Source organism: Empidonax traillii, unplaced genomic scaffold (assembly GCF_003031625.1).
Source record: "Empidonax traillii isolate 1590-97213 ecotype Southwest subspecies unplaced genomic scaffold, ASM303162v1 scaffold229:size1690559, whole genome shotgun sequence".
Lineage (NCBI taxonomy): Eukaryota > Metazoa > Chordata > Aves > Passeriformes > Tyrannidae > Empidonax > Empidonax traillii.
In genome coordinates, this window is record NW_020955422.1 from 1,345,258 (window position 1) to 1,353,129 (window position 7,872).

The window sequence follows — 7,872 nt, forward strand, 5'->3', positions numbered from 1 at the left end:
AGTGATTTCCATTTTAAGTGTGGGGATATTTTCTCAAATTAACAAAAACTTTCAAAAAATAAGTAAAAGACCTTAATACCACATTTTTCACTTAAGGTCCATTATATTCAAGACCTGACCATAAGTATGGATAAAAGCTTCTCAGTGTCCTTGTTGTATTTTAAGGTTTGGACCTGTAACACTGCCTCTTACATACTTCAAGGGAAATGACCCAATTTCCCTTCTGTTAAGTGCAAAGAATTTTGCATGTTCAGAGATAGGAAAAAAGACTGAATGCAACATATTCATGTTTTTTGTTTTTAATTTCTAAGTAATTCTGATCTTCATTGCTTTGTTGTCTCAAAATGGTGTTTTATGTTCTTGCCTTTCACCAGCTGAGATTACTTCCAAATATGAAGAGCGAGACTATCAAAGGGAAAAGACAATCTCACAGAGGTATTCTCAGAAACAGTGTATTAAACTGAATCTTCTGGGAATGCATTTTTAAAAATGGATCCAATTTACCATCAGGCTGCCTTGCGGTGGTTAACCTGGTGTAGTTTTCCTCAGGGGAATACATTCAAGTGTGGTGGTGGAGTAAAGGAAAGCATGTGTTTTTTATTAAGAACTTTTAGCCCTTTACCATTTCTGTAAGGAAACACCACCACAGATGATAACTGAGCAAAGGAAAGATCGTATTTTAAGTAAATTCCTATGCAATCAGTGATGATTTTTCATGCCTTTTCATCACTTTTATTAGTATTTTAAAGGAGCAATAAAGAATATGTAGCTATTAAACCCATAAAACCCTCCACAAACCCTTCAATGCAAAAGAGAAAGAAAAACAATCTCAACCACTCATTATAATTTCAACATTTGTCAAAAACATGATTTAAAAATAGAAAGGAAGCAGAAATTACGTGGTGATCTATATTTAGCATAATCAGGCTTTTGAATGAAGTTTTGAGGCCTGTATTTTCATAATTGTGTGCGTGCAATTGATTGGAATTTTATGGCAGGCAAGCTTTCCTTGAGGGAGGGAGATAGATTACTGAGTCAATATTTCAGGACTCTTTTGTTTTGCTTTGTTTTAATGTTATTGAAAAGTCTGGGTGGCAGCCATGATAGGTGCTTTACAGCTCTCAGATTATTAAAAAATGAGAAATAATTAGGCATAGCTGACAATCAATTGGTTGCACATGGTCAGTACAGGAGAGCAGCAGTTTAAAATATTTGTCTCGTGTGCTTTACATCCACGGAAATACCATATGAAGCTGTACTAATGATCAGGATAATTTACTTGAGAAGAGACTCCTGAATCAAGTTAGTTTGTTTCAGAATTTCAGACCTCCTTTGAATGCTACCTGTGAGGCATTTGGTGAAGTGAAGAGGCAGGGAAAGAAGAATGTTGTGCTTTCTGCTAAATAATAATAAACAATAAAGCAGAAAGTTTTTTCAATACTTAAAGATTTGAAAGGATACTTATCCTGTGCTAAAGACACCCTTAGTGTCTCAACAGCTTTGTGTTACTCTCAAGAATCTATTTGGGAAAAAAACCAAAGAGTGCATCTATATATATCACTACCTACTTCTATCCATGTATAGGTAAGGTTATTCCAGCAGGATGCAGGTGACCCTTAGACCACTAAATGCCTACATACTATATTTTCAGAATTCTGGGAAACACATTAAGAAGTTACAACTTCTGGAAACAATACTCCTCTGTCAGATCTTGTAAAGCAATGCAAACCAGAAAGATTCCGTAAATTTTCAAAGTTTTGTACAGCCATGTTTCTTGAAAAAGGCAACTCCCCTGTTGTCCTTGGCTCTAAGTAAACTTTCTGACTTCTTTTTTGCCATGCCCATGGAATAAAATTAATCTCTCAACTTAATGAGGTATTGTCAGTTAAAATAGTTGAGAGTCCAGAATTTATTTTTTTTTAATTCCTTCTAAATGCTTTACAGAACCAAACACTAATTAAAGTTTATAGATGCACATGTGTATCCATACATACACACATATGCAGATGTGTGCTAAAGGAAGCAGCATTTGATCTCCTAAAATGTCAACTAATTATGTTTTTTTAATATAAAATGAAACCACTTATTATTTGAAATAAAATTGACTTTAAAGATGTTGTGTTTCATTCTTTGGTGTTTCCAGCCCTCTGTGTTTCCTGTAGTGGAGTTGATTTCAGAAGAAGAAAACACGGAAAACAGAAAACATCTAAACTGGACTTCATAAGTCTGAAGTAGCAGTTTTAAGAAAAGAACCCTTATTACCTTGTTTCTCTGTACTCTTATACAAAATAATTTTGTGCCAGACTCAACTCCGGAGAATTGTAGAGTTGTAGAGTCATGATTTCTGCTTTATTCCCATGTTAACTTAGGCTATTCATAATAATACCCACACTATTTAGCTCTTTTCTGAATCCTTAATTGAGGGGTCTGAGAGATCTTAAAAAAAAAAAAAAAAGAAGAAAAAAGAAGAAGAAGAAAAAAAAGGTAAGCATATGTTTTCATGGTTTTAAAGCTATGGAAGCAAAGACAAAATAGAGAAAAATTATTTTCTCTGTGTCACTCATGAGGCCAATGGGACAAAACCCAGATGTGTGAGAACCAATATAACATGCTATCCACTTTCCAGAGACTAAAAAGCATTCTCCCCTATCATGGGATGACATCATAAACACTCTTCCTCAGGCTACTTGTCTACCAAGCATGCACAGGAATGATTTTTCTCTTGTTTATTATCACTCAATCTATTTTTTACCCTGGAACTAAACACAAGAGACCCGTGCTAAATTTCACATCTCAGAATCAGACATTTTTGCAGGAGCTGTGTTATCACCTTTTTTCTTTTTACAATGAGACTACATCCTTCATTTTTCCATTCCTCATAAAACTGACACAAACATTTCCATCAGAATTTCTTTTTAAAAACCTCAGGCACTGTATAGTAATGGAAAATTGAAAATAGCCGTAAGACTGAATGTTTAGAGAAAGCATATCCATGAAACTACTATCTTAAACACAACATGCCTAGACGTGGTTGGTTTTGAAGGCCACTTAGAAAGGCAGTCATATGCATGGCCATGAGCCAAGTCTGGGACACCCTGCACTATTCCCAACAGCCTATGTCTCTGGTGCAGGTGGTTGAGTTTTTCTCCCAGTAACAGAATGTTTCTTCTGGACTTATTTCTTGATTGCTGCCCTGCATGCCATGGTGAAGGACTCACATAAATTAAGAACTGAAAATATATAGGTGAACACCACTTTAAATTTAATGGCCCAGGTGACAGATCACTTGAGAATTAGGCTGAGATGGTAACTGCTATCATTAAACTAGACTTTTGGAGATAAGGATGATCCAGAATGTAAATGCTGACCATAATGAAAAAAACACCCCAAAGTGAAAAAACTCTATTACTGTTACATCTTTCAAAGGTCTATATGGTTTGTTTTGCCAGGTATCTGTGAAATAGAGCAGATATGGCGTGACATCCTGTCAGCAAGCTTTGCTTTGGTCTGTGGAAAGGCAGAACTGGAATTCTGGCATCAGAAAAGCTTTTCCCTTATAGTGGAAGAGCTTGCTTTCTCCTCGTCAGCTCTTGGAACTTCAGGGGTTAGCAGATGACAGAGAGAGTGAGAAGGTTACAAACACTTCACTTGAGTTTCTCTGGCTGTGGAGTAACAGCAGGGGGAATCTGGTCTTGATGTCTTATATCTTTCTTATTTTTTTTCAAAAGAAATTCAGCTCCAGGGGTATCATCACCTGGCTTAGAAATCACTTTGCAGTCATCTGACTTGTTACATTAGGATAGAATTCACTACTCTTACAGCCGTATCCTGCCATGGAGTTTCATGCAACAGTGCCATTGATTTCAATGGGAGTTCTGTGTATGAAACAATGACTGGAAATGCCTGTAGTATTGCACATTCTATCCCATAAAAAACCCCACAAAACAATAGCCAAAGGTCTTCCTAGGCAATAAAGTTATGTCTAGTTTTTTTACTTTTCCCCCCTCCCCCCCTTGCTGGGAAGCTTCCATAGTACGAGATGTAAATTTTGGGGCTGTTAGTTTCTGACTTTGCTTTTCATTGAATGAGAAAAATCTTAAGAATACCCCATAACTTACTCATTCTACAGACAAAGTATCCAGGGAAGAAGCTTTTAATAAAAAAAATGGACACAACTGACACTTGGTCTTGGAAAATTTCTTCTTCTAAAAAAGGAAATTAAACAGTTTTCTTTTATTAAAATCAAACAATGAACCCTAACAACAGGAATAATACTGGCCTTCATCCAAAATTCTGAAGTTAATGCAGAAACTTACATTGACTCCAGTGGGCTTTGGGTCAGACCAGTTTTGAACTTAAGACAAAACATTAGCTTTGTTAGAGAACTGTCCTTCATTTCCATGAAAAACAGTCCTTGTTTCCTTACTATTGCACACCTTCTGTTCGCATAGAGCATACTATTTTATGTTTAATCTTCTTCAGGTGTGACACAATTAGAATAAAAGAAACACCTGAACCTCCATGTATAGCATGTGTGACTATTATCCCGGAGAAAAAAAGAATAGCAAATTTAATGCTTCCTTAGAGGTTTCGTTGCTATATAAAGCTATAATTTTTCTTGCTCTGGGTAGAGGATTTTCCCCTCCCCAACTGTGGGCAGAGATTTCCCTCTCAAAGGTCTTGTAGGATGAAGAAGTGTCTCCATTCAAATGCCCCCTTTTTCTCCCACATAATCTGAAGCCCAAGCCCTTATTTGAGGAACCAAGGTTTGCTTAGACATTTAAGCTATCCAGCACAAACAGGATTCCTAGGAGTGATTTACTGCTCACAAATGTATCAGCAAAGTGCTTATTTACAGATACCAGATTTTTTTCATTAATAAGCCCAGTTATTTAGGAAAGGTTTTCAAAATATTTGTTCCCTTTACAGTGAGTGTGACATTGTGAGATGACAGTTTCCTCCATATAAGCTGAGATAAAGTTACCCCACCCATATAAACCAACAGTAAATGTGACTCCAACAGCCAAAACAACTTTTCTTCTGTAAGGGGAAAGCATCTATATTTTTCTTTTCTAAGGGGAAGGCATCCATATTTTAAGTTTGTATTGCATCCCATCAGATAATATTAGACCTTATAATCTAGTGCAGTACTTACAATACCCATAAATCACTCAATCTGACATAAATGCAGAGAATATTCATTCTTTTCTTTGAGCAGGATGCAATCATGCCTTAATACTGCCTTAAAACCAGTGAGGAGTCATATCCAATAACTATCCCAATTATCTCAGTACAATGTTTTCCACCTGCAAGGAATGATTATGTGTCAGTAACGATGATAAAGCCCTTAAAGAGATGTTGATGCCTCATGGAAAAATTTGAAAGACATATTGTTTAGTGAGACTTCTGCTTGTAGACTGCATCATATATATGTGAGGTATTTCTTTTCCCTATTTTTTATTACTAAGGACATATGCATAAAGAGATACTGTGTGTCAAGGAAATAATCATTATATAGCTAAAGTGAAAATTGGCAATCACGTGTGTTCTATTCTTGTTTTGACAGAGACTTCACAATGACCTTGGCGAAGTTTTGTAACTGTTCTGTGCCCTGCTACAGTGTGGAGACAATGCTTGTATGAGGCTGAGTATTAATTCGTAACAAGATGTTCCATACTGTTGGATGGAATGTGCCAGGAAAGGGTTAGAGCATGTTCTTACCACTTAAACCACAAGTTGTAGTTCTCTTCCTATTGAGCCTAAATGCAGAAATGAACCATCAGTCCATTACTGCTTTAGGTGCTGTAATAAAAGATATACAGAAAAAATTGCAATTTAAGTAGTAAAAATTAAGGAAAAAAGGGACAGAAAAGATAGTAGTGTTGCAAGGAAACAATCTTTGATAAAAGTTACAGAATTTTTTAAATATCAAAATATGGAAAAGAATCTGTATTTCATGTCTTCTTTTTTACCTCTATGTGGGTAGATAGAAATAGAGCTGTCCTAACCCCATTTAGGCTCCAATCTGACTGAGCTGTTAGACCATTGCATTAGTTGGAGCCTGGTGCTATGTGAATGTGGCTGGGTGGCTTTTAGACAAGGAGCTATCAGAGGAGTTTTGGTCTGTCTGTGCCCTCTGTGTGAATAATTTTGGGTCTCACAGCAAAAAAATGTTTACTAAACCACATCCCATCTGGCTGTGGGAGGTGGTGAATGTGCTTGCGTTGCAGATTTTAACTCTGATTTGCAGACCTCACTAACATTCATTCAAAATCTGCTTTCCTAGCAGCATCATTTTGAGTGTGTTTTAATGAGCTGTACCTCCTGCAAAATAAGTAAAGTACCAGAAACATATTGCTTTCAGTTCCCTCCCTACCTTTTTTCCCCTCTCTCTTCTGGAAATCTTTGAAGAGACTCTCATCTTGTTATTGAAGGATTTTCCAAACAATAGAATACAAATGTCAGGGTTCCCTTCACCTGTTTCTATCTTTAAGCAACATGAGTGTCTTTACCCCAAATATCACTTTTCGTGGTGACCAAATGCTAATATCCACAAACAAAATTTTCAGAAGTCAGACTTACAGGCAAAAGTTTTAACCACCTGCAACTCACAGTAACTTTAGCAGGATTAGCAGTGACTGCTATTTCTCTACAGAAAATCACCTCTGTGCAGAGATCTGTGTTTGAGTTTGGAGGACCCACTGTAGGCCGCCAAGGGGAAAGTCATGGTTCTTTGCAGGGTCCCTTCAGCTTGTTACCATGTGACTGACAGTCCAACAAGTGAACCACAAAGGTTTACATAACCACTTGAACTTTTAATTACATCCCTGTACTGAATTAGCTTCCATAATTTTTGAATTTATCTGTCTCTTGTTTTAATTGACTGTGCTCCTTGATCTGGCTGTCATCACGCCAAATGTATTGTTAAATGGTTTTAATAACTTCCTGCATGTGCAGCAAGCAGTATCTAGCATATGTTAAGGGACACATGTCAATCATAATTGACTTACTCTTAAGTTTCATTGCTTTTGTGGGTTTAAATCAGATCCTTAATGATACTTGAAATCTTCTTTTGTGGTTACATTGTAGTGCTTTTTTGCTGAACCTTCAAGAACAATGTCCTTTCCTGGCGGGTGATACATCGAAACCACAAGTGCCAGAGGGGAAAAAACCTGCCACTGAAATGCGTGAAGATGTGAATGACAGACTGTTCACTTAACTTATACATTCAAAAATATCTACTTTGTCCTTCTGTGAGTGAAATGGCTGCTTAGACATAATTGTGGTCTCTTATATGATGTTAATCCATAGTGTCGAAGCCATTATAATTCTAGTTCAGATGTGCATATTTTAAAAAAGAATTCTAAGAAAAAGTCATTTTACATACTCAGCCACTGACATTTTTATGTTAATGTTGGGTTTAATTTCTAAAAAAATTTAGAAATATGGCACTATAGGGAACTATTTGATTTAGTAAATCTGCTGGCTACAAAATTCCTTTTCAAAGAAGTAAACTTCTTTATAATCCAACTCTAGCAAACTAGTTATTTTCCAGAGGATGTTAGCATTCATGAAATGTATTGGATTTACAATTCTAGAACATCTGTTTGCTCAAAGAAAGCATTAGTGTAAACAATAAAAAGGTCTTCGTATCGCTCTGCTAATATCTTGGCCTCAGTTTGCAGTAACTGTCTAGTTTCAATTTGTTCTTCATGTCTGCTATCTGCTTAAACTCTCAGATGAAATTAATTGTTCTTTTCATTATTTATGATCTTTATACCTGTTCATTATGAGTTGTAGGGAGTCATGACCAAATTTATGTTGTTCATTCTTTTAGAGCAACCAAGAACAGGAATCTGATTTCATCCACAT

The 7,872-nt window shown here is 36.2% G+C and overlaps 1 long non-coding RNA gene across 3 annotated transcripts in view; it reads left to right on the forward strand.

The window, feature by feature from the left end:
* The window catches only part of LOC114059510, a 38,011-nt gene extending 32,322 nt beyond the window's left edge, over positions 1–5,689 (forward strand). For 2 of the 3 annotated variants that reach the window (XR_003571679.1, XR_003571681.1), the window contains exon 3: positions 5,567–5,689. This is a non-coding gene — a long non-coding RNA (uncharacterized LOC114059510). Of the gene's footprint in view, positions 1–374; positions 436–2,143; positions 2,235–5,566 lie in introns of those variants that run through there. The other variant, XR_003571680.1, reaches the window with a different exon arrangement.
* The last annotated feature ends 2,183 nt before the right edge of the window (positions 5,690–7,872 follow it).